The 23,176-nt window shown below is 39.5% G+C and overlaps 1 long non-coding RNA gene across 1 annotated transcript in view; it reads left to right on the forward strand.

Moving 5' to 3' along the window:
* The first annotated feature begins 2,483 nt into the window (after window positions 1–2,483).
* The window catches only part of LOC118153565 (uncharacterized), a 66,162-nt gene continuing 45,469 nt past the window's right edge, over window positions 2,484–23,176 (forward strand). Inside the window, exons 1-2 of the long non-coding RNA XR_013536337.1 lie at window positions 2,484–2,985; window positions 13,270–13,487. This is a non-coding gene — a long non-coding RNA (uncharacterized LOC118153565). The remainder of the gene's footprint in view (window positions 2,986–13,269; window positions 13,488–23,176) is intronic.

Consider the following 23,176-nt stretch of genomic DNA (forward strand, 5'->3'; position numbering starts at 1 on the left):
CAATATTCAACCCCAGGTAATGCAGAGAACACCACAAAGATATTCCTCAAGAAGAGTAACCCCAAAGCACATAATCGTTAGATTCACCAGGGTTGAAATGAAGGAGAAAATACTAAGGGCAGCCAGAGAGAAAGGTCAGGTTAATTACAAAGGGAAGCCTATCAGACTTACAGCAGATCTCTCAGCAGAAACTCTACAAGCCAGAAGAGAGTGGGGGCCAATATTCAACATCCTTAAAGAACAGAACTTTCAGCCCAGAATTTTATATCCAGCCAAACTAAGCTTCACAACTGAAGGAAAAATAAAATCTTTTATGAATAAGCAAGACTCAGAGATTTTATTACCACCAGGCCTGCTTTACAAGAGCTTCTGAAAGAAGCATTACACATAGAAAGAAACAACCAGTATTAGCCTTTCTAAAAATATACCAAAAAGTAAAGAGCATCAACATAAAGAAGAATTTACATCAATGAATGGATAAAACAGCTAGTTAACATCAAATGGCAGTAATCCTAAATTTAAATCAACTAAGTCCCCCAATCAAAAGACACAGCCAAAACCCAATGGCATGTTACATCCAGACCCATTTCACATGCAAGGATACACAAAGACTCAAAACAAAGGGATGGAGAAAGATTTACCAACCAAATGGAGAGCAAAAATAAATAAATAAATAAATAAAAAGCAGGAGTTGCAATTCTCGTATCTGATAAAATTGATTTTAAAGCAACAAAGATATAGTGGTAAAAGGATCAGTGCAACAACAAGAGCTAACGATCCTAACACCCAGATACATAGAGACTTAGACTCAATGAGACAGAAAATTAATAAGGATATCAAGGACTCGAACTCAGATCCGGAACAAGTAAACTTAATAAATATTTATAGAGCTCTCCACTTTAAATACACAAAATATACATTCTTGTCAATACCACATCACACCTACTCATAGGTTTAAATGAAACATTGATTGGCCATTATTAATACCCATTTTTTTTAGAATAAAGCAACATTTCTTCCTCTCCTTCACTCCTTTTTTTCTTTCCTTCTCTAAAAAAAAAAAAAGAAATATACTCTTTCATTGTATTTCAAATTAGGACAGAAAAATCATAAGAACATCAGCTATACCCATGATATTGACACAGTGGGAATCAAAGGTGTCTTTATATCATATTATAGTGTAGATATGTCAGAACATCATCTCTGCCCATCACTTCTGTGAAATTATGGTAGTTACTGGACCCATTACTGGATAGTCTTCTTTAGTGTGTTACTGCAGAAAAGACACACATTACTATATCACACATTTAAAACTATTTTTAGTACTGTGTTTTCTGTCATTAGGTTTTTGGGTAACTTTATATATTTTATCTATTTGTGAGCATTGTTCTGAGAAGAAGACATGGGCTTTATCACACTGCCAAGAGGTCCGTAATACATGGCATAAGATCCCCTTCCTGCTCAGTCTCTTCTATTTATAGCTGAGGAAATTGAGGCAGTGCTGGTGAGTGACAGAGAAAAAGCCAGAACCCCAAGGTGCTGTCTCTAAGTCTGTTTTCACCATTCTTCTGCAGGAGAAGAAAGTACCCTTGGTAAAAACAACATGGAATACTTCCTTAAAACAATGTTGTAACGTGTAGGAATCAGCAATGATAAGTTGTTCCTGAGGCTAGTCTTAGCTAGGAAATTTGTTTTCAAATTCAAATATACTTTTCTACCTTCATTTTAAAGTGTGGACATTGCCAAGTTAAGTGGATGTTGTTATTTTAAAAAATTAACATGGAGGCACAATGATGTGGGTCATATTTAAATAGTTCCACAGAATATGTTGCATGTTATCTTCTACACTCGTAGCAGCAAGTTTATCTCCTGCATATTTAAGTCAATCTGAAATGAAATTTTTAATCTGTGAACACTCCAAACTGTGAGCCTTGGGAAGCTGGATGTCAGACCAAGATAGGTTACAATGAGTATGGATAGTTTAAATTATCAACTTCATGTATCATCTAGAATGAGATGCATTGATTATATACATGTGTGCATGTACTTACTAGTGGAAAAGACAAGAAACACATTCATTTCTAGTAGTCAATGTCTCTCATAAAAGTATTAGGTGATTCTACATCCTTGGTGTGAAAATCAAGTTGTAAGAAATTCAAATAAATTATCTCTTATTGATGGCACATTTACTTAAAACAGTTGATCCTGATACATTGTGCTTTCCTTAATTTAATAATTCTTGGAATTGTAAAATTGTAGCATGGAAAGGGATCTCATACATCATCTAATTCACTAGTTCTCAAACTTTAGATTTCTTGACCACTCTCTTTTTTCTTCGTTAGCAATTTATAAGATGGGATGTAGATAGGGGCACATTTATTCGCCTATTTCGGCTTTAGGTTTTTTTATGTTTTAATTTTGAAATAATATCAGACTTATTAAAAAGTTACAAATATTGTATATTTTAGTATGCCCTCATTCAGACTCTCTAGTTAGTAATATTTCCTATAATTACAGTACAGTGATCAAAATCAGGAAATTAACATTGATATTATCCTATTGTCTAAGCTATAGTCTTTGCATAGACTTTACATTATTCCACTAATATCCTTTTCTTGGTCCAGAATCCAGTGTAGGATTGATTGTATGTTGCATTTAGTTGTCATCGCTACTTATTCTCCTTAAATCTGAGACATTTCCTCAGTCTTTCTTTGTGTTCTGTGACATTGAACTTTAAACATTTTGCCAGTGATTTTGTAAAAGTTTCCTTGTTTTAGGTCTGTCTGATATTATTTATGATTCTTTTCAGATTATGCACTTTTAGTAGGAATACCACAGAAGAGATATTGTTTCCTTCCAGTGCAGCATATCAAGAGGCATGTAGTGTACATATCTCATCACTGGTGGTGCTAACTTTGATCACTTGGTTAGGAGACTGTCTGCTAGTTCCTCCACTATAAAATTACACATCTCCTGTTGTAATCAGTAAGTATTCTGTGGGGATATGCTTTGAGACTATATAAATATCCTGTTTCTCCTCTTACTTTCACCTGCTAGTTTTAATCAATGATCTTGCTTGAAACAACTGTTAGAATTGTATGAAAAAGTTTGTTAAAGAGAAGATTCAGTATTTAACATGAAATCTACAATTTTATTTTCTTGCAATTTAGTTTCATTTTTATAATTACTTCATTGATTGCCTTGCTTAATTTCATTACCTCATTATTTATTTACATTCTCATTATAAATGCCATGAGAAAGTGACAGTTACAAATGTGCACACAATGTAAATGTCCTTGAAAGATAGGTGTGGTAGTTCCTGAAGATTCTTATTGGATTTCAGTTATTTAACAACATAGATAACGGCACAATGTGAATTCTTTTATGCATGAATGTAATTTGATCACATCCCATGAGTACAGAAGAGCATAGTTGTAAGTGAGCTGAAGCCTCAAGAACAGAGAGGGAGAGTAGTGATCTGGAAATTTCTTGTATTAACATTTGGCCACCTACTTCAGTATTTTTATAGCTCAAGTCTAGGTATATGTAAGTAAGCAGATACATAAAACTTCTACCTCGGATTTTACATGCCACTTTGGAATGTGCTATAAGATTTTGAGATATATCTGGTCCTCCACGAAAAGGAAAAGAGCCTAGTTTGCTTGTTCTTGGAATGTATGGGGCCAGTTGGTGGAGAGCTATCTGCAGCAATCCCCTAAAATGTAAATAAGAAACAGCTTCTAGCTCATGCCTGTAATCCCAGCACTTTGGGAGGCTGAGGCAGGTGGATTGCTTTGAGAGTTTGAGACCAGCCTGGGCAATGTGGCAAAACACCGTCTCTACTAAAAACACAAAAATTAGCAGTGCGTGGTGGCACCCCTGTGGTCCCAGCTACTCAGGAGGCTGAGGTTGGAGAATCGCTTGAATCCCAGAGGCAGAGGTTGCAGAGTGAACCCCTCAACTAAAAAAAAAATATATCAGCTTCCTATTTTTTTTCAGGGCCAACTCTTTTAAAATATACACATATGAGATAGAGATGTCGGTATAGGAGGGCTCATTTTTCTTTTTCAAAATACCAAATAAAACAATTTCATAAACCTTTAGCTAGTTCCACCTTGGCTTCGTCAGAAGCCGTCACTGTTTGTAAGTCCTCCAGTTCTTAGAAAACTCAAATGCTGGAAATGTAACACCTCCATCACCTCTCACCCCTTGTTACTGTCAAAACTCTTTGATGATGTCCAGCTGAGGGCCTGCAACAATTAAAAACCCAAGTTTTCTAAATCTAGCCATAATGGTAACGCCAAAAACTTGTTTTTGACCAACTTTTACCAACACTATAATCAGCTCCTCAGAGGAATATTTGAAAATATAATCATCAAGTGTATTCTGGACATAATGCTGAGAGGGAACACAATTTCTAGATGAGAAACTTAAATTGGCTTTAAGATTGACTTAAAATCCAAAAGGTCATGACTGCTGAATTTGGGCCAAATCTAACAAGTGGAAATGAACAGGGCTCTCTGTAAAATTGTTCACTTGGGTCAGAAATGATTTGCTGGCACAAGTACAGATCAGAGAGGGAGCAAATGGATAAAACAAAATAAAACAAAACCTTGGGAATTTTCACTGCAAACAAACTCAAGCTAGAGATGCAGACTGGCTGGAAATATGACTATTCCACTATTCTACTTCCGTATGGGGTCCTTGAATGCAGAATTTATTCAGTTGGAAGTGAAGACCTTGATGGAAATGTTGAGGGCTTCAAGCTTATTTTCTTCTGTATGACCATCTTTCAGAAACAAATTAATTAAAAAAAAAAGTAAAAAAAAAAAAAAAAGGAGAAACAAAAGTCAAAGTAGATTTTGAAAAAAGTAATAACTGACCAATTTGACATTAAAAAGCAAATATTTGTGCATATGAGGATTAAACTTGTGTACTGCTAAAACATCTTAAGTGTTCTGGATATAGAATATTATTTAATGACATCAAAATAGAGCAGTAGATGCAGTCATTTTCATCTAACTGACATTTGCAAATATTCTTTTGATACATAATCCCCTGTGTTCAGTGCCAGAAAAATGATGCTAATTTTGGAGAAAAACAGATCTTGCTCCAGATTCACAAAATATTCATCTGTAAGAGTGAAGAATGAGAGATGAGAAAAAGAAATGTGAGTGGAGAGAACTTAAGGAAAGCTTTCTACAGCACAGAAAGAGAACACATTTCCTGCATTCTGCATCTCTTTTCTGTTTTGATTTTCCTTGTAAATTTCCCACATTTCAGAATGGAGGTTGATGTAGCCATTATGGGAAATAGTATGAAATTAAAAATAGAACTACTGTACAACCCAGCAATTCCTCTTCTTGGTATGTATTTAAGGGACATTAAGTCACTATCTTGCAAAGATATCTGCATTCCCATGTTCACTGCAGCACTAGTCACAATAACCAGGACATGGAAACACCCAAGTGTTCATTGACTGACAAATGGATAAAGGAAATGTGGTATATACATAATACAATGGAATATTATTCAGTCTTAAAAAAGAGATCCTGCCATTTTCCACAACATGGACGAACCTGGAGGACATTATGCTAAGTGAAATCAGCCAGACACAGAAAAATACTGCACGATCTCATTTATATGTGGAATATATTTTAAAAAAGAGGTCAAGTACACAGAATAAAACTCTGGTTACCATGGAGGAAAAGAGGGGTGGAGAGCAAATGGGGACACATAGGTCAAAGGGAACCAAATTGCAGATGTATAGGATGAACAAGAGATTTAGAGATTGAATGTATAACAAGAGGACTAAAAAAGTTAATACAATTATATTGAATTAGAGACTGTTGAATAAGTAGACTTCACTTGCTCTTGTCACCAAAAAATAAACTATGTGAGATAATAGATATGTTAATTTGCTTCACTATAGTAATCATTTTATTATCTACATGTATCCTGTAACATCATGTTGTAAAACTCAAATATGCACTATAAAATTTATTTTTTTAAATTCCACCTTTCATTAAGGCCACCCAAGGATTTCCCATAAGCTCAGGGAAGAAAATCAATTCTGTGGATATACAGAATTGTGATGTGAGACATCAGATGTGAGAGAGCCGAGGAGCAGGCCCTAAGAAGGAAGCATGCCAGTGGGCAAGCAGATACAGGTATCTGCAGCCGAGGCATTTACATCAAAACAGGTTGCATGTTTTCTGATCACTTTTAATTTCTGTTTTTAAGTCCCAGAAGAATTAAATAGGTGCCAGGCCCTTTTCTTTTCTATGTCCAGTCCCTGAAATAACTGAAGCCATGAAGTCACTTACAACCAGCCCATCAGCTATTTCTAGATGATCAGAAACCTCCAGAGCTTTCAGCTTCAGCTCACTGTGTGCCTTTAAGCGACAGAGATTTAAAAGTCTTGAGATTATAGAACCATAAAAATACACATTTACATGTGGTCACATGTAAGATTTAAGACTGGGAGTGAACCATAAAGGGAATGCTTTGTACCAGTACCAAAATACAAGTTCAATGAATGACGCAGCAGCTCTGAGAGGAACACAAGGAAAACACCACCAACCCGGAGTCTCTCACGAGCTTGAATGTGTGTTCTGGAACTGAAGGCTGCATGGTTGTTAAGCCCCTGTTCTTTTCCATAAGTTCCTTCTGGGGCCTTCTGCTATATAAAATGCAGCTAGTAAAACAGGTTTCCTTGGGAGGGAGACCTGGGAGTGCCTGAATTTCCTTCTTTTTTTGCTGAACAATTAAGCAACAAAAGCAGTCTGGGAAAATAGAAGACATTTCAGAGCTGGTCATGCATTCAACATATGCCAAGGAAGGGAGGTTTTGTTGCTGTTTGACTCTTAATCCTTATTTACTTGTTGGCTAAATGGAATTAATTCATTTAGTTTTGCAGAGTGTTAGGCTTTCTTCTCTCCGTTAAGTTTCTCTTTTCCTTTCTCAAAAAGAAATGGCAAGCTTATCTTAGAAGGTTGAAGGCAATTTGGCAATCTGTTATTTGATGAGAAGAAATGATCTGAGTTTAATAAACACATTATTCAATTAATTCAACATGAAAAAATAGTTTAGTACTTACTGTGGGCCAGACCTTGTAGTAGGGCATGGAATACGCCAATGAACAAGACATTCAAAGATGTAGATAAATGAATAGGCAATTATGGTCAATGGATGTGGAGGTAATGCAAGGGAAGGCATTAGGAACACTTGGGTCTTACTCACTTTGGGGGACCTGACAAAGGCTTCTTGCAGAAATCTAATCTGAGAACTAGGGAGTGAGTCAGAGTTCATTTAGTGACAAGGAGCAGGAGCTAAGTTTAATTATTTTTCCAGGCAGATGTGCAGAACGGTGGGGTGAGAGGCCTGAATATTGGTGAGCATTCACTATGTCTGAAGGACTAAAAGAATATTGAAATGACTGGCATACGCACTGGTGAGAGATGGTCAAATAAAGTAGGTAGGAGCCAGATTCCTCAGGTCATTGTTGTTGGACCAGCATACCCCCCCATGTCCATTGACCATAATTGCCTGTTCATTTATCTACATCTTTGAATGTCTTGTTCATTGGTGTATCCCATGTCTTAGTACAAGGTCTGGCCCACAGTAAGTACTAAACTATTTTTTCATGTTGAATTAATTGAATAATTTGTTTATTAACAACAGGTCAGGTCAATGTTGTTAAGCATTTAGGATATTTTACTTGCTTTGCAGTTATTTTTAATTGACACATAATAACCATACATATTTACAAGGTACAGTATGTTATTTCCACACATGTATACGATATGTATTGATCAAATCAGAGTAATTAGCATGTCCATCACCTCAAACCTTGATCATTTATTTGTGTTGGGAGGATTCAAGATCTACTCTTCTAGCTATTTGAAAACATATAATTAATTATTGTTAATTATAGACACCTTATAGTGCTGTAGAACACTAGTACTTATTCCTCCTTTCTCACTCTACTTTTGTATCTGTTAGCATTTGGCATCTGTCTCCAAGAGGAAAGGGGTAACTACAGGGGAATGAAACACTCAGATTTTGAAATTTCTCTTTGTCTAGACTGTAGAACATGGATTGGAGGTAGGTAAGACCAGAGAATAGAGCAAGGGGAGGATGAGAGGTGAAAGAAGACAGTGCTCCTCCTATCTTGGTGGCGTTGGGAATGGGTGGTAGTGTTGGGCTTGTCCTTTGCCTGGTGTCAACCACCACCATATATCCCAATGATACCCCAGTGGGCTGAAAGGACCCATTATGCCTCTGTCAACTATGAAATATCTAGCCATTTTCAAATGTCTGTATTGTTTCCTTAAACCATATGCATTTGGAGGTTCATATGTTGTTGGGTAAAATAATTAAGCTTAGCTCCAAGTACAGAATGAAAGGGAAATGATTTGTTCAATCATTTTGGGACTGGAGAAATAATTTGATGTCTGTTTCATCCTCACCTGTTGAGTTAGTCGTTGTCCCAGAGTCTGAGAGAGTTGTCTCAAAGGAAATCTACAAAAATATTTGTGGATTTAGAAACACTAAAGGGAAGGGAAAATTGTTCTGCAGTTCACATTCTTGACATCTCAAAAGCTCATGATCCCAGGCTCCCAGGTTACAAAAGGTCTTTTTTCTTCTAAACATGTTCCCTTAAGGTGTCAATGTTTGATAATGTGCCCAATCAACATTAATGCATCAAACAAGCATACATACCCTTTTTGACACAGAAACAAAGTTGGAACTGTGGGCTCTTAAGTGTCAGCAGGCATGGGTGTGTTTTGGAGAGTGAAAAGCCCTCCTCAGATCACATGGGTTTCTGGGCAGAGAGGGAGAGCTGGATTCATCCTGCGCCTTGTGAATTATCTGCTGTGTGACTGACTTTTGTGGAAATTAAGCCAAATTAAAATAAATAATGCATGCAATGTGTTTAGCACACTCCCCAGCATGTGGTGGGCACCCAGTAAATATTGGCTATTATTAAGAGCTATGGAGTCTGGCTGCATGCTAAAGGACGTTTAGCAGTGAAACTGTTTGGGGTTGCTGTAGGAGGTGGGGATGTATGTTGCATGGGAACAGTCAGGGAGGGAAGTTCATTTTCAGCATCTCCCCAAGGTCAGATGGCATGGCACAGACACAGGGACCAAGGGAGGGAGAGAGGAAGGGGGGGGAGAGAGAGAGAGAGAGAGAGAGAGAGAAAGAGGACAAGCATGAGCCCCTCATTATTGTCCTAAACACACATTCACTGAGGGCAGTCTCTATTCCCCTACTGCAGCAAAGGTTCTGCTATGAGGCCAGATATGCAGTAGCCCTCCCTCCAGCACCTTGTTTTTACAAGACCTGTTTCTTGCTAGGTGTGCCATAGATTCCCGGAGCATTTTATAAATTGAAAAAGGATATGCAATGGCAAGATATTACTATTACCATGTATCCAACCGGTGACGTAATCCCCATAGACAGGATGTACTGGGAACATACTCCCCAGGTCTCTCCCTCCCGACTCCTTCCCATTTTGAAGTACATATTTAGGTTTACCAATTGTTACTATATCCAGAACCCAGTCTTCTCCTATTTCTCCTACTTGTTCCTTGCTATCATCCCAAATTTCATTAAGCCTCTTCTGGAAGACCTAAAAAGTGGTGGGAAGAAAATGCAATTCTGAAGTCCAAATGTGGGATGATGGAAAGTCAGGCATCTGTTATGAAATTTTAATTTAAATACACCATTGGCATTAAATACACCATTGCCGGGGGGCTGAGTCATTGAGCACTAGAGTTCTACATGCATTTGATAATGATGGTTTCTAGTGAGTAATTACGTGGCTGTAGCCCTCATGTTTTTCTTGGAGTCTTTGTGATGCTCCTTCAATTTGCCCTTCCTGTACTCACTTCTTGTCTTTTATTCTTGATGTTGAATAATTTGGGTATATGGAACAAAAATAAGAATGCATGCAGGCACCCACCAGCATGACAAAAATGAAATAGATGGAAGTTGCCGACTGTTGGCAAGTAGGTGGGACAACTGGGACTGACAGACACTGCTGGTAGGAGTATAAATTGACACAACCCTTTTGGGAAAATGGTTGCCAGTATCTACTAAAGCTGAAACTAGCTATGCTGTTGTTCAACAAGCCCACTTGTAGGTGTGTATTTAACAGAACACAGAAAATCGTCACCAAAAAAGACATGTAGTAGAATGTTCAAACTCCTCAAAACTGGAATTACTCTAATGCCCATCAGCAATGGAGTGGATAAGTCAATGTTTGCAAAATGGGGTGCTATACAGTATTGAGTGTGTGATACAGTTCCAAATTACATGCATCAATATAGATGAAACTTATTTATAAACATAAATGTTGAGCAAAAGAAGCAGATGCATCCACAAAAACACACATTCTATGGCTGTAGTTTGTTAACCAACACCGCTGATTTGTGCTGTTAGAAGTCAGGGTAGTAGGTTGAATGCAGTGGCTCGCACCTGTAATCCCAGCAGTTTGGGAGGCTGAGGTGGGTGGATTGCTGGAGGCCAGGAGTTTGAGATCAGCCTGACCAACATAACGAAACCCCTTCTCTACTAAAAATACAAAAATTAGCCAGTTGTGATGGCAGGTGCCTGTAATCTCAGCTACTTGGGAGGTTGAGGCACAAGAATTCCTTGAACCTGGGAGGTGAAAGTTGCAGTGAGCAGAGATGGTGCCACTGTACTCCAGCCTGGGTGATAGAATGAGGCTCCATCTCAGAACAAACAAACAAGCAAACAAACAAAAGAAGTCAGGATAGCAATTAGTATTGGTGACCAGAAGAAAGCATTACCATGGGCTTCTTGGGTGCTAGTCAGGTTCTGTTTCTTAGTCGGGTGCTGGTTTTAAGATCGTGTTCAGTTTGCGAAAGATCATTGAACCATATGCTTAACACTACTTTCTGTATATTATATTTTAATAAAAAGTTTTTTTTTTAAAATTGGCAAGATAAAGTAATTTATTCCTGCCATCTTTGCAGCTCTGGACACCATTAGTAATTTTTGTGGAACAAAGCTGGCCAGCAGAACCAGCCAGCTACAGACAATTCCTCTTGTCCTTACATTTATACATTTCATACATATATTCAAAGAATATAGCACTTTTCCATCATTATTTCAGAATGGATTCATCAATATCTTCATCTAAAAGATGAAGCCAGAAATGTCCACTACACAGAGCTATTACAAATATTAACTAGCATCTTGTATATCGATACAGTTCCCATCACTGGCAGGTATTCACTGTGGTGGCAATCCTGAACCCCTGATTCCACTTGGAATCAGGGTACAGAAAGAAGACCAAACAATTGCTGAGCAAGCGTTCTGTGCTAAACATTGTTCGTGAGCTCATGATGTGCTTTGTAAGTCATCTTATTTTATCCTCTATCAACCTTACGGGGAAAAATTATTTCCATCATTACCCAGATAAGGTGACTGAGGTTCAGAGAGCCAGATGGGCAAGGTCACAGAGCTGTAGAAGGCATACTGGTGTCTGAACACAGGCCTTTTCCAAAGTTCATTCCACAGGAGCACGCTGCCTCCCAATTAGGTAGAAAACTACCCGAGTTGTACTTTAATTTCTCTAAACATAGTGGTTTCCTTCTGAGGTAAAAATCATCTGCTCAGCTGGTTTCGGAGTACCATTTTCCTTGTTGAGTTGACTTAGTGGTAAAAGAAGTTTTGAATGAAGTGGGCAGAGAGATCCGGAGAACAGCAGGGAAGTCTCCAAGGACCTTGTGATTTTGGGTTCTCACTGTGGGAGTTGTTATGCTTTGCAGTAATTGCATATTGAATAAATAATTCTGATTTTCATGGAGTGGGCTGTCCAACTTTTAAGGCTTATTGACTTATTTTTATACATTTTATCAGTTTAACAAATAAAACACACTCTCCTCTTGGTCAAGAGTTTCCCAGGAGTATGCTAGCAAAAGTGGGAGATGCAAATTTGTGAATATCCACTTTTGCCTCCACTGAAAGGAAAATAATAAAAAGTCCAGGTACTGGACAAAAATAACTTTTAATAAAACAGACCCAGAAGCCCAGCCCTGGTCCTTGCAACCAAGATATGATGTGGTCTGCCCTCTTTTCAAATTGAGCTGTGCCAACATCTGTTGGCCTGTTGCCTCTGACAGCTACACAGAGACAGACATGGGAAAGCAATGTGGCAGAAGAACCAATATATGTGGTGCCAAGCATCATTATAGATATCTGCAAGTTGTATATCATGACTTAATTTAGAAAAAAAGTTGAGGTCACAGACGGTAAGAAACTTGCTTAATGCCACAGAGATGTTAAGTGACAGAATCAAAGTGCAGATCTATTGCAAGGATTGGCAAACTTTTTCTGTAAAGGGGCAGATAATAAATATTTCGACTTTGTGGATCATGTGGTTTTTGTTGCAATTGCTAGTCTCCTTTTGTAGTGTGAAAGCAGCCATAGACAATATAGAAGCAAGCAGGTGTGGTTGTATTCTAACAAAACTATTTATGAACACGGAAATGTTGAATTTCATGTAATTTTTGTCTTAAAATATTATATTTAAAAATTATATTCAACTCTTTAAAAATGTAAAGACGATTTTTACAGGTATGCAGAAACAGGTGGTAAGACAGAGGTATAGTTTAGTTGATCCTTTTTTAAAAATCTGATTCCAAAGCTCACACAAGCTGTTTTGATTTAGCAGGTTGTTTTAGCTAATATTCTTTGGAATAAAAACCTCTCTTCCAAGTAGGACTTGGCTTTACGCTCAACATGCTTTGACCATTGAAAGACCACTTTGGCACACAGTGAGGGGATGGTGAATGTTTATTTGTTTGTGTTTGTGTGTGCATGAAAAAGAGGGTAGAGGGAGGGAGGGAAAAAAGGAGGGAGAGAGAGAGAGGGGAGGGAGGGAGGCACAAAGAACGGATAGCAAAAAGCATTAACTCAAGTTTTTCTCTTACACCCACAAAGGGACTTTGGTGATATTGACTTTTCCATTTTCAGAATCTGAGATGTCTTGCTATCTGTTTTCTAAAATAAAAGCAAATTAATGTCAGCATTCAAATTTATCAAATTTTATCAAATTGGGAGAATTTTGTCATCTGCTTGACATTTGGTACGTGAAATTCAAGGGTGCCTAATTAAATATTGTGAATGTTAACACCGAATCAGGAGTAGTCTCAGGGAGGGTTGCAAATGACGACTACTGAGGTTTGTAGATAGTATTGACTGAGGTCCTCCATGTTATCTCTGCTTCATTAGGTGATGGAGATACCAATCCATGGAACCGGGTGGCCCAGCTATGTTGGTAGCTACACCAGAAGGCTTCTTGGCAAAGATTCCTCCAGGGAAGGAAGGTAGCATCGGAGAACTGTGCATTAAGACAGGGAAGAAATTACTGGAATGGTGAAACATTAAACTGGAAGGAAGCCTTAGGCAAACCTAACTGGTGAGAAAACAGACACCAAGATGTTACCCAGGTAGTACCAAAACCAAGGCTGGCATTTGCACAAATATGCTTTTCTTCTCTATCGAGTATCAAGGCATTTTCAATATTGTTAACAGGCCTTAAGCTTGGTTTGCCTACATAGAAATCAAAATAATAATATCAAGCCATGAAAGAAGTAAAAGGAGTGCAAAACAGTTCAGCTTTCTCCAGTGTGACTATTTCTGATATATTATAAAATAACAAAAATCAAATTCAAAGAATGAACTTTCGCCCCTATTTTGCTAATAATGCTTTAAGTAAATGGATGGTCTTTCTAGTCTTTCCCAAAGGCCCCTAGATTAATTATTAGTGACATTGCTAGGAAACTCCCATGAAATCTTGTGGGTCCATGGAAACCATGCATCAGACTGCAACATATTGTGTAGATCATATGCTATCATGTGAAAATGTTCTGTTCCAAAGTCCCCTGGAACTTGGAATGCATTTTTCCTACAGAACAATGTTCCAAGCAATGGTTATCTTCCCAGGCCATCGCAAAAGTCTATTAGATTCCCCAAGTGGCTGACTGCAATAAATGTGCTCAGAAGCTGCTGAGGCTCAAACTTCAGCCCTTGGAGAGGCAGCTCGAGAGATTGAGAAACTTGAAGAGGCTGTGCTATATCCTGTCCTCCTTTTGGGAAATCTTGGCAGCCCTTGCATAGAGAGAGGGAGGAGGGTTGGTGGGCGTGGTGGTTTGGTGGGGAAGCTAAGGTCCTCCTTTGGAAACAACGGAGGAAGGCTCCATGTTAAAGGGGAAAGGAGGAGACAGGAAGCCTCCATTAAATTGTTTATAAGTTGAATTGTTTCTAAAGCCGGAACTGACAACTGTGTTTTTACAAAGTAGAAAAGGATGCAACAAGTTCCACAGCCCTCATTCAGGCATATACAATACTTAAGAAGATCAGAGTGCAATATCTTTGGGCAGGTAGGTTTAAAAAAAAATTGAGTGTAGAGTTAGTGTATAAATTCTTCCAATTTGAAAATTATTGAGGGTTATTACTGACGCCATTTGAACAGGACCATAACATTCATGTATTGTGGAATGGCTCAGATTGCTGCCTAAGCAAGCAATTATTTTGTTTTTGCTTCTGCAGTTAGACAAGGAAGAATGTTTTGCATTCTATCAGCTGGGCTTTTATTGTTTTTCATGTTAGGACAAATGTTCTTTGAGAGGTGGGGTCTTGTTTGAGGAAATGTCAAGCTGTCCAGTTTAGATTTATTGGTGATTGTGGCAGGTGCCAAATGTTTCAAGAAGTTGGTGTATGCATTTTTTTTCTCCCATGGCAGAGTTTTCTGGAATCAGGATATGTTATCTGCAGGAAGAAAGCAAATGTGCTATACTTAAAATTCAGTGTATGACAGAAAAACCTAAAGAAGGCTTATGGTAGATGAATTTACATAATCTGAAAGGTATTTTATGCATCAAGTTCCAAAGTTAGGGAAGGCAACTAAGCAAGGGACTGCCACATAAGACACAGGCGTTGTCTGTGGTGTCTGGGTGGGCCAAAGAATCATGATTTATGTGAGTATCATAAGACTTGCTGGCTCTAAAATATTTGCTCTCCAATGTCCAGAAATTCCGCCTTCTAAATAGTCCTTAGAGAGACAATTTTCTCCAACTTAGTCCACCTTTCCTACTAAGCATCCTCATGAGCAGGTCAAATCAATGGGAACTTTTGGCAGGGAATCCTTTGGAGGTTTACATTTTATCTTAAAATTTGCTAGGAACTTTGTGTCTTTTCCATTATATATTCATGTTTTATCTAACATAAAATTATTACCCTTCTGCAAATCTTTGAGTGGAAATGATGCTTCAGGAGGATGGCCCATATCTTTTCCAAAGTCCTGGCCACTCTGCAGAATACTCTGTTTTCTCAGGAGCAGGGAGATTCTGCTTTGAGAAATACAGACTTCAGTCATTGTCCAGTTGGTGGTCTGGCCATTGTCCTTTGAAAATGTACAAATCCTTTGTTGGAATAGTACGTGAGTTTCTTTTTACATTAGAAGAAGTTACTTTATCAGAAGAGTTCATTGTCATTTTGGAAAACAGTATTCTGGACTTGGAAAGACTGTAAACTAGAAAATCTTTGGTGGTGAAAAAGGACAAGTTTTGAAAGCATGGGATACTGTGCTGAAAAGGTAACCTTATGTGGGGATGTGGGGAATCTGGGTTGAAGAGGAGTTGGGTGAGGCTGGAGGAGAAGCGGATGCAGAGAAAAAGGAAAGAGGTGTAAGTCACAAAATTTGCCCAAAGTTTTCTGTCTCCAACCTTAGTTGCAGTCCTTAGCTCTATCTCCAACTTCTCTGTCCAAGTGGCAGCATCTCCAGTTCAGAGAATCAAGTCAAGGTGTACAAAATGCCAACTGACCTGTGAGCAATTTTGCCTAACCCTTATCATGCAGCATTTCTGCCTGCTCATTCCTGTGTGGTTCTTTGGCTTCATCCCTCACACTGCCAATTATCTGTCTCCCTGTTCTAGCCAGAAACCAGGAAGTCTTTGTCTTTTCCTTCTTCCCAACCTCCCATGCACATGTCCGGTTGACCATGAAGTCTAACCAGACTTCATGCAACCTCTAAAACATTCTTTTATTCTTTGTAGAAATTTCAGATCCTGCAGGAAAGTGAGCACTCAAAGAACTGAAAGGTGGAGAGTTTAATGAACGGTCAGCTACCAGAGCAGGGAGGAGGAAGCTAAGAAACAGTGGCAAGGCTGGATGCAGTGGCTAACGCCTGTAATCTCAATACTTTGGGAGGCCAAGGTGGGTGGACCACCTGAGGTCAGGAGTTTGATTTGAGATCAGCCTGACCAACATGGTGAAACCCTGTCTCTACTAAAAATATAAAAATTAGCCAGGTGTGGTGGCAGGCACCTGTAATCTAGCTACTAGGGAGGCTGAGGCAGGAGAATCGCTTGAATCCAGGAGGCGGAGATTGTAGTGAGCCGAGATCAAGTCATTGCACTCCAGCCTGGGGCGATAGGGTGACTCCATCTTATTAAAAAAAAAAAAAAAAGAGAGAGAGAGAAGAAAAAAGAAACAGTGGTAAAAGATCCAAGGGCAGCTGCAGGATGCCTTTGCCATCCCCAGGAAGATCAAGTGTTAGGGGCGACAGTTGAATTTCCAAAAGTACCTGATCTCTAAGCTTGGAGCTGTGGAGGAAAAGCCATCTGATGGGAGCTAAAACAGGGGAATGAAGCCAGGGCCAGGACTCTGGCAAGGTAGTGGGCAGCAAGCGACGAAAGTCAGGGAGACAATCACTGCCATCATTTGCTCTCCCTCTTCTCATCCTCTGATCTCCTGCCAGTGCTTCCAGTTGGCAAAAGGCAACCAAAAATCACAGGGCAAAGGAGTTCAGTGCTGTAGACCATAGATAAGAGGTAGGCTCCTGGGGCACAAAGAGTGCAGAGAGGGGAGAGCAAAAGGGATCTGGTCAGGTAAGCAGCAAATGGAGAATGACCAGCCCAGATTCAGCTCCTCCTTTTAACACTTGAAAATTCATCCTGAGTTGAAGACCATTATTTCTTTCTTGGATGGCTGGAAAAAAAAAACAAGTAAACAAACTTCCCAGTGGTCCCAGGTGACTCCAGTGTGTGCTCCAATTTCATTTTATAAACAGCATTTCTTAGTAATTTCATTGTTGACAGGTGGAGTTCATGTGTTAGCTAACGGGAGAAGGGCGGCATCTACAGTGAGCACGATTCCCCATGGTTGGAGCTTCTCACCTCTGTTCCCCCCTCAAGAGCATATACATGGGGCTGCAAATCAAACAGATCTCACATGATGATTAGGGAATTATCTGTATTTCATTAAGAAAAATCACTTGTAAACTCTGTTTGAAAAAAATATTTAAAACATATTCTTGGGGCTTAATAGATATTCATAGAGAGTGCGGAACAGATATTTGTTAAAGGGGATGAGTGTTACTTGTGACACTCATAATTAGTGGGTCTTTATATAGGAATGTGTTGAATACAAACAGACCTCTACAATTAGACAGGATGTTCTAAAATGAATTTCTAAAATATGACTCTGACCTAATCACCTCTTGACTTACACAAGCTGGTAGCTTCCCATTGTCAAGAAGTTCTTAAGATGGTGGAAAAGATTTCTTCATCATCTCAACCTCCAAGCCTCACCCCGGTCTTTCCAGGTCTTTTCTCTTGCCTTTCCTGACATCATCTGCTCCCATCTACACTAAGCTCCTTGTTAGTCCTGGAAGAACACACTCAAAGCCGATGATCTTTGTGCCTTCAACACTTAGCATTTTATGAACACTGGCCCAAATTCTAGCTACTAGCACCTGACACTCTGCCCAAGGGATTCCCTGACCAGCAGCACCCATTCTTCTCATGTGTGGGGAAGGCTTCAAGTGCCAGGGAGTTAATGGGCCCTGGAAGCATCCCTGACCAATGACCTTCAAGAATGGGTGTATCAATACCTCTATTCTTTCCTCCCTTGGGTGAGATGACTCTGAGGCACGTGTTTGACATTTCTTCATGGAGTTCCACAGCAGGGTTTAGTTCCAGTTGCCCTCAGTGGTAACTCGGGCTTGATGCATCTTTTGTTTTCTTCCTTCCTTCCTTGTTTCACTTCCTCACTCCCCTAACAGTGTTCTCCTGAATCACCTTCCAAATAAACTACTTGCATTGGAACCCTTGCTTCAGGGTTGGCTTTTCGAGGAACCTAATGTAAAATATTTTAGTTTCTCTTTCAGCATTTTCTTGCCTTTGCATATGACATTGTTTGTGTATGGATTCCCCTTTCTTTCTTTTTAAACACACATTTAAAATGACACAGGAAAACAAAGAATGAAATGTTTCTCCTTCATCACCTACTCCCCCACTTCTCCCTCTCATCTTGGCCTACTCTCCTTCCCAGAACTAACCACTTTTTGGTATATATACTTCCACATATTTTCTTTATATCTACACATTTAATAGTATGTAGATATATGAATGTAAATGCATTTACCAATATGTGTGTATATACAATGATAAGTGAATTTGAACATATTCTTATATAGTCCTTTTTATATGGATGAAATCACATTATATATGTTGCATTGTGACTTGCTTTTTTTCAATAATAGATTCCATAATATAGTGTGAGGTACTATAATCATTGAAACATTTCTTTTGATAAGCACTTAGGGTGCTGATACTTTTCCTCTGTTATGAAAAATGCTGCAATTAGTATTTAAGTGCTTCTGTCTTGCACACATGTGCTAGCCATCCTGTAGATGAGTGTGTCTGTTTGAGCTTTATAGTTTTCAGCAATAGAAAACACAACCTCAGCTGGGCGTGGTAGCTGACGCCTGTGATCTCAGCACTTTGGAGAAGCTGAGGTGGGCAGATCACCTGAGGTCAGTTGTTCCACAGCAGCATGGCCAACATAGTGAAACCCCATCTCTACTAAAAATAGAAAAAGCAGTCAGGCCTGGTGGTGGGTGCCTGGAGTCCCAGCTACTCAGGAAATTGAGGCAGAAGAATTGCTTGAACTCAGGAGGCAGAGGTTGCAGTGGGTGATTGTGCCACTGCACTCCAGCCTGGGTGACAAGACTGAAACTCCATCTCAAAAGAAAAATAAAAAATAAAACCCAGTTTCTTCTAGTTTAAGCAAAAGCAAATTTATTTGGTGAAAGGGTGGACCTGGTTTTAGAATCAGCTACTGAGGGGTCAAGTGTCACAGGGACTGGGGACCACCTCTCTGCTGTCCTCCATGTCATGTCATTCTCTAGGTCTTTCCTTTTCCGTGCCAGGAGCTCCAGGCTTCTAACCTCAGAACTCCAAGGCCATTGGAAAACAGAGAGGAGTTTTCTCTTAGTTGCCTAAGGAAATGTTCCCAAATTGTATCACAGGCCCACCTCTAGGTTAATTATTTTGGCTAGGGGGATGTAATGAATTCATAGACCAAGGCTGGCTGGGTGAGGTGGCTCATGCCTATAATCCCAGCACTTTGGGAGGCTGCGATGGGTGGATCATTTGAGGTCAGAAGTTCTATATCAGCTTAGCTAACATGGTGAAACCTGTCTCTACTAAAAATATAAAAAATAGCTAGGCGTGGTGGCAGGTGCCTGTAATCCCAGCTTCTCAGGAGGGTGAGGCAGGAGAATCAATTTAACCCAGGAGGTGGAGGTTGCAGTGAGCTGAGATCACACCACTATACGCCAGCCTAGGCAACAAAATGAGACTCTGTCTAAACACACACACATACACACACACACACACACACACACACACACACACACACAGAGGCTAGGTCTAGGCATATAACACCTTGTCACATGAACTGTACCTGGGAAAGAGGAGTGATTTCCCAGGGTTATCCTTGCTCCTGTCACTAGAAGGAGGAAAGAATGCTGTGTGGCAAAGAAAGGAATTAATGTCCACTTTAGATGGATGTCTGCAAGTGGAAATAGAGAGCTAACAAGTGGGTGAATTAAAGATTTTGATGGTGACTGCTCTCAAAAGTGTATCTCAATTTACATTCCCAGTGCCAACAGTGAAAGAGGCTGTCTCTCCAGAGCCTGTAGACACTGGATATTGTCAGTGTTTTAAATTTCACCTGATCTGATGTCTAAAAATGGCATCTCACTGTTCTAGACCATTCTAGTGTGGTGTTCTACGTGAACACTCTTTCGTATGTTTAGCTGGCCTTTGCATTTATGTCTTTTTCTTTGAACTGCCTATGCATATCTTTTGGTCAAAATTCAATTGAATTGCCTCTTTTTATTATTAGAGCTGCCACAAACGATACTAAAAACGCAACTCAGTTATGTGTGTGTATGCACACGCATCTATTTGTAGTATATATGTTACTTAGGGTTTGTAGCAGCCCTATGAGCTCCTTGAGGGTGGCACCTTACTGTAATATAGCGTGACACCTAATACGAAGTAGAAATTAATAACTATTTGTCATGTGACTAAATAAATAAGTGAACAAATCATGAGTCAATAGTGTTGATTGCCTTGGATTGTACTAGGCTTGAGAGACAGTAAAATATCCCTGTTCCGGTATACTTTTCTGGAAGTTTCTCTGTAAAGCATCTTAGTAAGCTTTTCTATAAGCTGTGAGAAGTGTGTGAGTTGGGTTAATAGGAGGCATATTATTTTGAATTACTTTTCAGAAATGCACTTCGTATTCCTTTGCGCTTACTCATCCTGTTAATAAGAGCGGATGGCCTACTGCATGTGACTCAGACCCGTACACACACCTCCACTCTCTTAAAGTGCCAGTCCTGGGGCTTTGTTGAGGCTCGCATCTGCCACAGGAGTCAGCTAGTACGTTGCCCAGTTCAACATCCATCCAGGATTTCATAGGAACTTGAGAGTAATTGTTGTTGGCTTGAATCCTGGGTTTGAGGTTTCTTCGTGTAGGACTCTGAAAAAAGGATTTGGAAACGTTGTTGTCTCTAATCCCAAAGTATGTATCTGGGAGGCTGCCTTTGCCATCACCCACCTAATAACTCAAGCTCCTGGGGCCATTTAGCTCAAATGCATTCATTCCTTTGGTAGAATCAAAAGAAACTGATCTAGGAGACAGAGTACCTGCTTTCTAATGCCGGTTTTGATGAGCAAGTTATTTACCCCTTACAGCCCCATTTTCCCTATGCTAACATGATAGGGAAAATCAGTTCCAACCAGTTGATGCAATTGGTTGCAATTGATTATCTCCAAGTCCCCTTCTAACTCTACAATTCAGAGCGGAATTCTGAGTTCTGTTCTGCCACCAACAATGTGTCCTCGGAGCTTTGCCTGTTACTCATGAGAATGTCAACGTCTGGGTAAATAGATATTTGGGGTCAGTTCTAAAAATCCCAGAAGTACGTATTGTATGTTGATTTTGGCACATGGACAAGCCCGAACAGGGCTGTGTCAAGCCTTTTACCATGATAGCTGCCGGAAGAAAGGCCAGGCAAAGCAGTCTGGGCGAGCTGCTTGGAATGAAGGGGACCAGCCCATGTCCCATGGCACAGATAACCTTCAGGAGAAGTGGAGGGGAGCAGCTAATGTAAAGAAATCATTAGCATCTATGTTGGAAATGGCTTATGACACTGTCTCAAAGCCATATTCTCAGACAACAGGGAAAGCTGTAAATAGATCCACACAGTTATCTAAGCATAGCAGAGTAAAACTAAAGGAAAGCCAAATTAAACAGGCTCAACCAAAGTTTTGGGTGAAAGTATTGAATATTGCTCATGCCTTCAGAATGGGAAGTTCTGTTTAGAATACTCACAGTGGTGGGTCCATTGGAGGTGGCTACAGGCTGGTAGGCTGGTTCTATCCTCCCTCTAGGAGCCACCCCAGCAAAGAAGAACCAGAGCAGACTCTTTCAAAGCAAGGACCTCACACTGCACAGGACTTGGAGCATTACTTGATTGTTACTCAAATGACAAAAAATTTTTAAATGCAGGTTGGGCCCAGGACTACATGACTGAGAATCCTAACACATGACTGACAATTATAATAACATGATGGATTCTCCTTAAAAAATATATTTTGGGCCCGGGCACGGTGGCTCACACCTATAATCCAAGCACTTTGGGAGGCCGAGACAGGTGGCTCACAAGGTCAAGAGATCGAGACCATCCTGCCCAACATGGTGAAACCCTGTCTCTACTAAAAATACAAAAATTAGCTGGGCATGGTGGCGCGTGCCTGTAATCCCAGCTACTTGGGAGGCTGAGGCAGGAGAATTGCTTGAACCCAGGAGGCGGAGGTTGCGGTGAGCTGAGATCGCACCATTGCACTCCGGCCTGGGTAACAAGAGTGAAACTCTGTCTCAAAAAAAAAAAAATACATTTTGTATTTTGGCATAATTTCAAACTTACAGGAAAGTTGCAAGAATTGTACAAAAGACGTTTGTGTATGCTTCATACCCACATTCTGCATTTTTACCCATCCTTTTTTCCCTTCCTCCCTCTTTCTTATTTCATATATATGTGAAATATATATATATGTATACACACACACATATATGTGACAGTTCTTCGAGATATATATATATTTCTGTATATATATAGTATGCATATTTTACCAGAACTGTTTGGGAATATGTTGCAGATGTGATATCTCTTTACTTTTAAATATTTCAGTGCATATTTTCTAAAAACAAAGATAGTCTCTTACATAACTGTAGTACCATTACCAAAATCAGAAAATTAAGATTGCCATAATACTATTATCCAGTTAGTAGACTTCATTCCCTTCCCTGACTGTCCAAAAATAAATATTGTATAGCAAAAGAAAGTCCTAGACTATATGCTGCATTCAGTTAACACATCTTTAGTTGCTTTTTCTTTTACTTTAATCTGGAATTTTCTCAGTCTTTCTTTGATTTTCATATTTTTGATGAATACAGGCCAGATACTTTGTGGAATGTCCCTCAGTTTGGGTTTGTCTGATGTTGTGGAATTTCCTTTTAGCTCTATAAGCTGCCTCCTGAAATACAAATGCCCAGTTAGGATGCGACTGGCTGCAGGAAACAGCCTCTCCAGCCTAACAGGCCAGAGCTCATGCAGACTCCCCTTTATCCCATCTTGGGGGTTTCCTGCCTATCCTCCTCAAACACAGTTTCTTCCTCTGCAAGAGTTGTGGGAAAACCTAGTACTTTGCTTGTTGGAAATTAGACTTATGTTGTTTCTCACAGACATCGTGTTGCATATGACAGATGGGTTGATTCT

The sequence above is a fragment of the Callithrix jacchus genome, chromosome 5, assembly GCF_049354715.1.
Source record: "Callithrix jacchus isolate 240 chromosome 5, calJac240_pri, whole genome shotgun sequence".
NCBI classification, from domain to species: Eukaryota; Metazoa; Chordata; class Mammalia; order Primates; family Cebidae; genus Callithrix; species Callithrix jacchus.